Here is an 8,162-nt window from a genome sequence, read left to right as displayed (position 1 = left end):
TCGTGAAAACATCTATTAAAAAAAAATTAAAAATTACTAAAAAATAATTTTAGTAATTTACACGGCATGCATTAGCTTTTACCTTAAATTTTAATTGAGGACAATGTAAAAAATAATTTTGCTCTAATTTTTTAAGCTTATTTGAGTATATTTATAACTTTATAAAAAAGCCAATTTTAACTACTCTAAAAAATTACTAAAAAAATAAATAAATAAAATATAATTAAATTTCAATCACATTCTCCTTCTGTATTTTTAAATTTCGATCTAAATTTCTAATCCAAACAAAATTTTAAGATTTTATACAAACATAAAAATAAATCTCTAAACATATTTGTATCATCTATTTCAATAAACATGTGAATAAAGTAGCAGTTTACCAAAATTTGGAAGAAAAAAAAAAACAAGAGGGAGAATAGTGCTATAAATTATTGGTTTGATTAGGGTTCAAGGCAACAAGAAGACTTTCCCATATAAAAAATTGATTTTGTGTCAATACGTGATTTCTCTGTCTCTCTCTCTCATGATCTCCCAACTCTCTCTCTCTCTCGATTGCTCTCGATCTCGCATTCTCTCTCTGTGATCTCGCAATCGATCATTCTTTCAATTAATCAATCAATCCATCGAATGGTGGAGGAGAGTATCAAATACGTGATTCTGATGGTTGACATCTCCACTGAGTATCTTTCATCATTGCTCGCCCTATTGTTCAATTATTGATTCACAATTTGATTGTATCTTCAGCTTTGTACTTTTCTTGTTAAAATTCTGAATTTGAATCACGAGTGTGATCGATGTTAATTGTACGAAGATTTGAGATTTTCTTGACTTTTTTAGTGTTGTTTTTTGAGATTTTGAATTTCACTTCACCAATTATTGTTGTTGCCCCATTTTAGTTTAGCTTTTGATTACATTGGTGTGTATTGATGTTTTCTAATAATGAGCTCTGCACAATTCTAGGATCTTGGAATTTTTCTCACCTTAGTGTAATCTAAGCCTCGTATACAAAGGAATTGAAGCTAGGGTTTCATTAATTCTTCATCTGATTACTACTGTTTAGATTCAAAATTATAGGTGTAAAATGGAATTGAATAATTGATGGGATTAAAAACATAGTTCACTTGGACTCTTGAGGTTATTACTATTTTTGAAATGAAGATCATATGGGTGACATAAAATTTTTAGTCTAATGATTTTTCTAACGCAAACTCATTGAGAAAAAAGAAAAAAAACTTCCATGTGCAAAAAGCTTGTTGCCCTGATGATATTGCACAATGCTATTGTCACATCAGTCAAATGTCAGGCAGTTTACATGAATTCTTAGTAACTTGGATTAAGTAAACTTGGTTCTGTCCATTTGCCCATTATTTGTTCATCATATACATTTGCGGTCTTGTTTGTGAAATCTTCTACTAAGGTTACAGAGGTGTTTTAGAGTGTTCATTTACCTTGTATCTGAAGTCTAGAGGCACCTTGTCTATGCCAAAATTGTACACTGAATTCTCATTTCTCAATTTCAATCAATTTTAGCGATTTCAGATGGTAGCAAAGATAAGCACATTTTTGTGGAAGATTAGTGGTTCTTTCAATTCTCTCTGTGCTGCTCAATCCATTTTTGTGGGTGTGGACTATTATTGGTACCCTGTGGTTCACTAGAGCAAGAAATTGTGTAAGTTTTGCATTTGTTTTTCCCCTATAATCCTATTTGTGGGATTGTGTTTAAAATATGGTATGCTTTTAAATCTTGCAGTTGCCTGAAGAAGGTCAGAAATGGGGTTTGTTTATTTGCTTGCTTTTTAGCTACCGTGGACTCCTTTGTATTGCCTGCATGTCTATAAGAGGGGTTAGTTATACTTTCTGCACTTCAATATTTTCTGATCACTTTTAAATGGCTCTAAATTACCTTGTTCTCCAAAGACTCAAGTGAAACCTCTTTTTCAAGTTCTTTATCCTTAATATTGTATGCTTTGTTTCGGCATGTTCACCCACTGCGTATTTCCAATAATGATGTTACTATACACAAAACATGCAATTTGGACTTTATTTCGGGCCTCCCTTTTGCAGTGGTTAAAACGGAGACGAGCACACTTACTACGGGCTCAACAGGGGATTCCTGTTTCAAAATATGGGGTAAATTCTATTGATATCATTATTGAGTTTGCTATTGACTAAGAATAAGGTAGTTAGAGGATAATATTGAAAGGAAAAGAGTGTCTTTTTGAGTCATGCAAGTATAGTCGTAAGGACGATCTTTAAATTTTGAGCAAGAGAGAAAAGGAAAGTTGTACTTCTCATATGCATTTTGAGTCTTCAACTAATATATTGGAGCTACTTCATGTCGGAAGTAAAATTTCTTAGATTAGAAGTTTTAGAGAAGCTATATCTTTTATGGATTCCTCGAGTATTAACCGAAACAAAGAGTCACAAAAATTTAGGAAGTCATCATAGCGAAACATTTGCATTTCATAAAAAATGCCTAGTTTTTGCATTTTGGTATACTGCATACATAAAGACCAATAAGAATGCAATGTTTTTTTTGCCTTTTTTTTCAATGTATTGTGTACTAGAAGTCCATACCATAAAGCATATTTCACCTCTTTTCAGGTGTTGGTTGACATGATTCATGTATCGGATTGGGCATTTGAAGCTGCTGGCCAAGAAATGAGAGGCATGGGCCAAGATGCAGCATACCAGCCCGGACTATACTTGACAGCAACTCATGTATCAATTAAGTAATTACTGTAGCTAGAACTGATGCACATACAATTTTCAGGGAATTGGCTCTCTTAGAATTTGACCTGTAACAAGACACCCACATAATAGTAGTAACTTTAGGTTGACAATGGTAATTTGACTGCCTTTGTTGGTGAAGGAGTACCGAGGCCGGAAGTGTGCAATAAGCCAGCAGGAGCTGCCACATTAGGCAGAGCACCTTGCAAGGATGCCATGGAAGGAAACTACATTACAAAAAACACACCACGTAGAATTAAAATCTTCCTCTGAAAAAATAAAAATAGAAAAGAACTTGTGAACTGTGGAAGATTCTTTAAAAAAAATAACAAATTAAAAAAAATAATAAATAAATAAAAAGAGAGAATCAGCACAAGACTCAACTAATTGAATCAATGCACAAGGTATCATTCTGACCAATGATACATTTCAAAAGAGAAGACTCAATCGCTATATTTATACTCAATGGTGCATCATGTGTAAAAGGGGTGAGGAATCTTTGAATCATCTTTTCTTACACTGCCCTCTAGCTATGAGGTTATGGCATCAACTCTTTCTTTTGGTTAATTCACCATGAGTGGCTCCAGCAGCAAGTATCCGCATGCTTTCAACTGATTTTCAAGTTTTTGGGGGCAAGAAAAGGGCAAAAGTGTTGTGGCTTTGTGTGGTATTTGCTCTCTCTTGGGTCATTTGGTTGGAAAGGAATGCAAGGACTTTGTAAGAGAAATTTGGGGACTTGGATTCTATGTGGGATAGAGTTCGCATTTTGACATCATTTTAGGCTTCTGAATCCCTCCGTTCAAAGGGGTCCAGCTCTTTCTGATTACTAGTGAATGGGTGTCTGCGTGATTTATAGTTCTTGTTTTGTTTTTTTTTTTGCTCATAGATACTTGTTTGATTGTAAAGCACTTCTTGTCCTCTTTTGTATTTTTTTCCCTATTTTCTTAATAAATTTCTTTAATTAAGAGTAGACTAAAATGAAAGATTGAATTAATAACTAATCACGCATATCCACATGTCACAATCATAAAGGAAGTCTGAGCTATATTCACGCGCGCGCACGCATATATATCAGGCTAGCTAAAACTTCCTGAGCACTTCCCCTTTTTTATTCAAACAGCAACCATAATTTGAGCGGTTGTTTGGTGTATGAATATTAGTTTTTTTGTTGCTGATTTCATAATTGCTGACTCTGCTTGGTTTGTTCACCAGTTGTTGCATTTTATAAGCTACTATCTGCATATTGTTAGGCAAACTTGTACTCTTGTATATATATATTATATTAAAAATAATTTTTTACGGCATACAAAATTATGTCGTGAAAAGTATAATGATTTATGACATGCAAGAAAATGTCGTAAAAGATTATATACGGCATGCAAAGTATATTATAAATATATTAAAAATGACCTTCTACGGCATACAAAATTATGTCTTGAAAAGTATGATGATTTATGACATGCAAGAAAATGCCGTAAAATATTATATACGACATACAAAGTATGCCATAAGTATATTAAAAATAACCTTCTACGGCATGCAAAATTATGCCATGGAAAATATGATAATTTATGACATGACAAAAATGCCGTAAAAAATTATATACGAAATAAAAAGTATGTCATTAATATTTAGTTTATTACGTTTTACAATTTTACATGCATGCCGTAAATGGTGCTCAATTTTTTACGGCATGTCATACAACGACATTTGTGTGCATGCCGTGAAAGAGTTTTTACGGCATGCATTGCAAGTCGTAAAAATTCAATTTTGTTGTAGTGTTGGGTTTTCAATTTGATTGGATATGGGTGGGTGTTCAATTTGATTTACTAGGGTTGAGTGTTTAATTTTGAGTATTATTTTTGTGAGGGTGTGTGTTTTATTTTAATTTGTATCTATTATAATAATTTTAATTGAAGTCATAATTGTCATTAAAAAAACTATCAATAGGCAGGGGTCCTTAAAAAAATGGTGAGGGTTATGCCATCCTATTGATTATTAATAACATTTTATTATTAAAATTAGTGATTGACATATCTGATGTGTGTTAAATTTAAATAAGTAAAAGTAAAATAAAATATTTATTATATATTGTATGCCAATCAAGTGGTAAAATTTTTCTTGAGCAAATCTAAGATTCAAGGTTTAAGTCTCATTTATTTTTTGTTTTAATATGTGGCGTAAATATTATTAGTTAGCACACGCATGTGTGTACAATTCAAAGAAATAAAAGAAAAATAAATTATTTACTATATCATATGTTGTGTGTTAGTCGAGTGGTAAATTTTATCTAATTTTTTGTTTTATATATAGTAAGTATAAATATAGATAGGTAGAAGACAGAATGAGGGGAAAAAAAAAATCAATTAGTTGGAGAAAAAGCTATCACTTGTTTGAACATATGGAAAAGACTACATGGAAAGTATGAGTAGTGGAAAAAATAAATAAATAAAAAATAAAATAAAATGAAATTAACAACCAACGTGTTACATGATGATAACAAACACTCCATTCTACACGTAACTCCCACACTACACAAATTTAATCTCTACCACATAATCACTCACTCAAAAAATTCTAGGTGATAATGTCTGGCACCATAGCATTTTTTAAATTTTAAATTGATTTGATAATTATGATCATATAATTTCTTTATATTTATCTTAAAAAACAATTGTCATTCATTTAAAAAAAAATATAATTATTTAAATATAATTATTGGATTTTTTTTCATAGAGCATTTCACACCCCATAATGTGAATAATGGAGAAAGCTAGTACACTAGTATTATATTGAGTAGTGCCATCCTATTGATTATCAATAACATTTTATTATTAAAATTAACGATTGACACATACGATGCGTGTTAAATTTGAATAAGCAAAAATAAAATAAAATATTTGCTATATGTTGTATGCCAATCAAGTGGTAAAACTTTTCTTAAACAAATCTAAGATCTAATGTTTAAGTCTCATTTATTTTTTGTTTTAATATGTGACATAAGTACTATTGATTAGCACACACGACGTGTGCACAATTCAAAGAAATAAAAAAAAAAATAAATTATTTACTATATCATATGTTGTGTGTTAGTTGAGTGGTAACTTTTATCTATTTTTTTTGTTTTATATATAGTAAGTATAAATATAGATAGAAAGAAGACAGAATAAGGAAAAGAAAAAAAAAAAAATCAATTAGTTGGTGAAAAAGCTATCACATGGGAAAGTTTTCATGACAACGTGTTTGAAGGGTCAATTAGGAATTATTGACACCACAAAATGTGAACATATGAAAAAAGACTACATGGAAAGTATGAGCACTAAAAAAAAAAAAAACAAACAAATTAACCACCAACGTAGACGACTTAGGTGGTGTTTGGTTTTTATGTTTGGCTAAATAAGTACAAAAAGATTAAAAAAAAAAATCAAAAAATCACAAAAAGTCAAAAATCACAAAAAAAAAAAAAAAAAAACCACTATTCCAAAGCTAAAAAGCCAAAAAAGCCAATCAAGAACACCAAACGAACAAAAAAGTCCCAGGCTAAAAAAGTCAAAAAGGCAACTAAAAAAGTCATTGCCAAACGAAGGCTTAAGTCATTTAAACCCAAAGTGAAAATTTTAATTGTGCCCCTTAATAATTTTTTACATTGTAATTTTAATTTTTTTTTTGATATTATAATTTTAATTTAAAACTCATAACATTCTCAATCAAAATAATTTTATTTATTTATATTGATACTAGCATAAAACCCGTGTTATGCACGACCTTAAACAAACAATTAAAATTTTATTTTTGAATTTAAATGGTAACAATTTTAAAAGTAAAAAGTAAAATAGTTAAAATAATGTAAATTAAGTTGTTTTTGAACTACACTCAAAATAAGTTTCAATTGTGTTACCATTAATGTTATATTTTAAGTATTATCTAACAATCTGAAGGGGTTGGCTTAGTGGGTGTAACCAATCCTATTACGTAGCTCGAAAAACAGTGGCTCGATTGGCCCTAAAATCAAAACGACGTCGTTTTGATATATATATGTATATATATATATATATATTTTCCCCCCTTTTTTTGTCCTGATCTGTGCCTCTTCTTCAACAAAGAAGAAGAAGAAAGAAAGAAAAAAGAAAGAAGAAAGAAGAGGAAAGAGAGAAGAGGGGAGCAGACCCAAATCACCCGAGTAGAGAGAGAGAGATCAACCAAAAATCAAATCCAAATCACCCAACACAAAAAAAAAAAAAAAAAAAAAATCAACAATAACATCTTCATCAACGCATCATCATCATCAACAACACCACCTTCATCAACATCATCATCATCATCAACACATCCAGATCCAGATCCACTAGAAAAAAAAAGAAAAGAAAACAGAGGAAGTGGCTATCGGCGACGATGCCCACCGGCGATCGATCGGCGACGACCGCCATCACCTTCTCTTCCTCCTTCTCTCTCGCCTCTCACTTCTCTCGCTTTCTCTCACTCTCTCTCTCTTCCTCCCTCCTTGTTTCAGATACAAAACGAAAGAAGAAAGAAGAAGAAAAAAAAAAGAATCGCAAAACGACGTCGTTTTGCGATTCGGGCCAATCGAGTCTCGGAGCTTTCGAGCTATAAGCTATTTTTCTGGGTGTAACTTGGCGTATGTGAGTGTACTCTCCAGTTGTCAGATTTAACTTTCAGTAGGTGCTATCAATTCCTTGGGCCACGCCTACAGGTTTTACCTGAGATTTACCCGATTCACGTGATGGAGGACACTTAGCATGTGTTCTGGAATTATTTGAGGTACACATAAATATCAAAGCAACAAAAAAATTTCACTTAGAATTAAAAGTAAATATATTGTTTTATGTCAATTTCTTGTCCCATAGCAACGTACAACTTTTAATTTACAATTACATATTGAAACTCAAATTAGATAATCAAATGAAAGAAAATTAAGTGGTACTAACCCATTTTCCTCCAATACCTATAAATTATTTCACTAATTTCTCACCGCTTTCAATTGCCTTTTTTTAGTCTCTTTAGTCAACCACCCTTTTTTCTAATGCCTTTCTCCAGCCACCTTTACGACTTTCAACCCAACTCAACAATTTGCTACAGCTCCTACCTATATTCTCCAATCTATACCCTGCTAACTAACTTACTCTTTGGGTGTATTTGATTGGACGGGCTGGATAAGGGGATTAGAATCCACCGGACTTGAGTCCTGGGACTGTGAATCCCCTAGACTATTTGGTTGGATTGGATATGTATCATGTATTTGTTTTTTCATGGGATTAGATGTCTGGAAATGACTATTTTTAGTGAATCCAATATTTGATTGGACGGACTGGATATGATAAATGAACAAAAGACTATTTTATCATTTTTCAATTGTTTACTAAGTAATAGCAATATTAAACATATCTTTAATATTTTAATTATTTTTAGTTAGA

General features: G+C 31.6%; 1 long non-coding RNA gene across 1 annotated transcript; it reads left to right on the top strand.

Annotated features, from left to right (window-relative positions):
* The first annotated feature begins 510 nt into the window (after positions 1-510).
* LOC145824681 (uncharacterized) lies at positions 511-2,849 on the top strand. The gene is made up of 4 exons (XR_014366634.1): positions 511-1,669; positions 1,751-1,843; positions 2,065-2,130; positions 2,605-2,849. It is a non-coding gene; the product is annotated as an uncharacterized LOC145824681 (long non-coding RNA).
* Positions 2,850-8,162: the final 5,313 nt, after the last annotated feature.

This window comes from Camellia sinensis, chromosome 4 (genome assembly GCF_055761805.1).
Source record: "Camellia sinensis isolate YWXY chromosome 4, ASM5576180v1, whole genome shotgun sequence".
NCBI lineage: Eukaryota > Viridiplantae > Streptophyta > Magnoliopsida > Ericales > Theaceae > Camellia > Camellia sinensis.
This window is presented reverse-complemented; position numbering and strand designations above follow the sequence as displayed.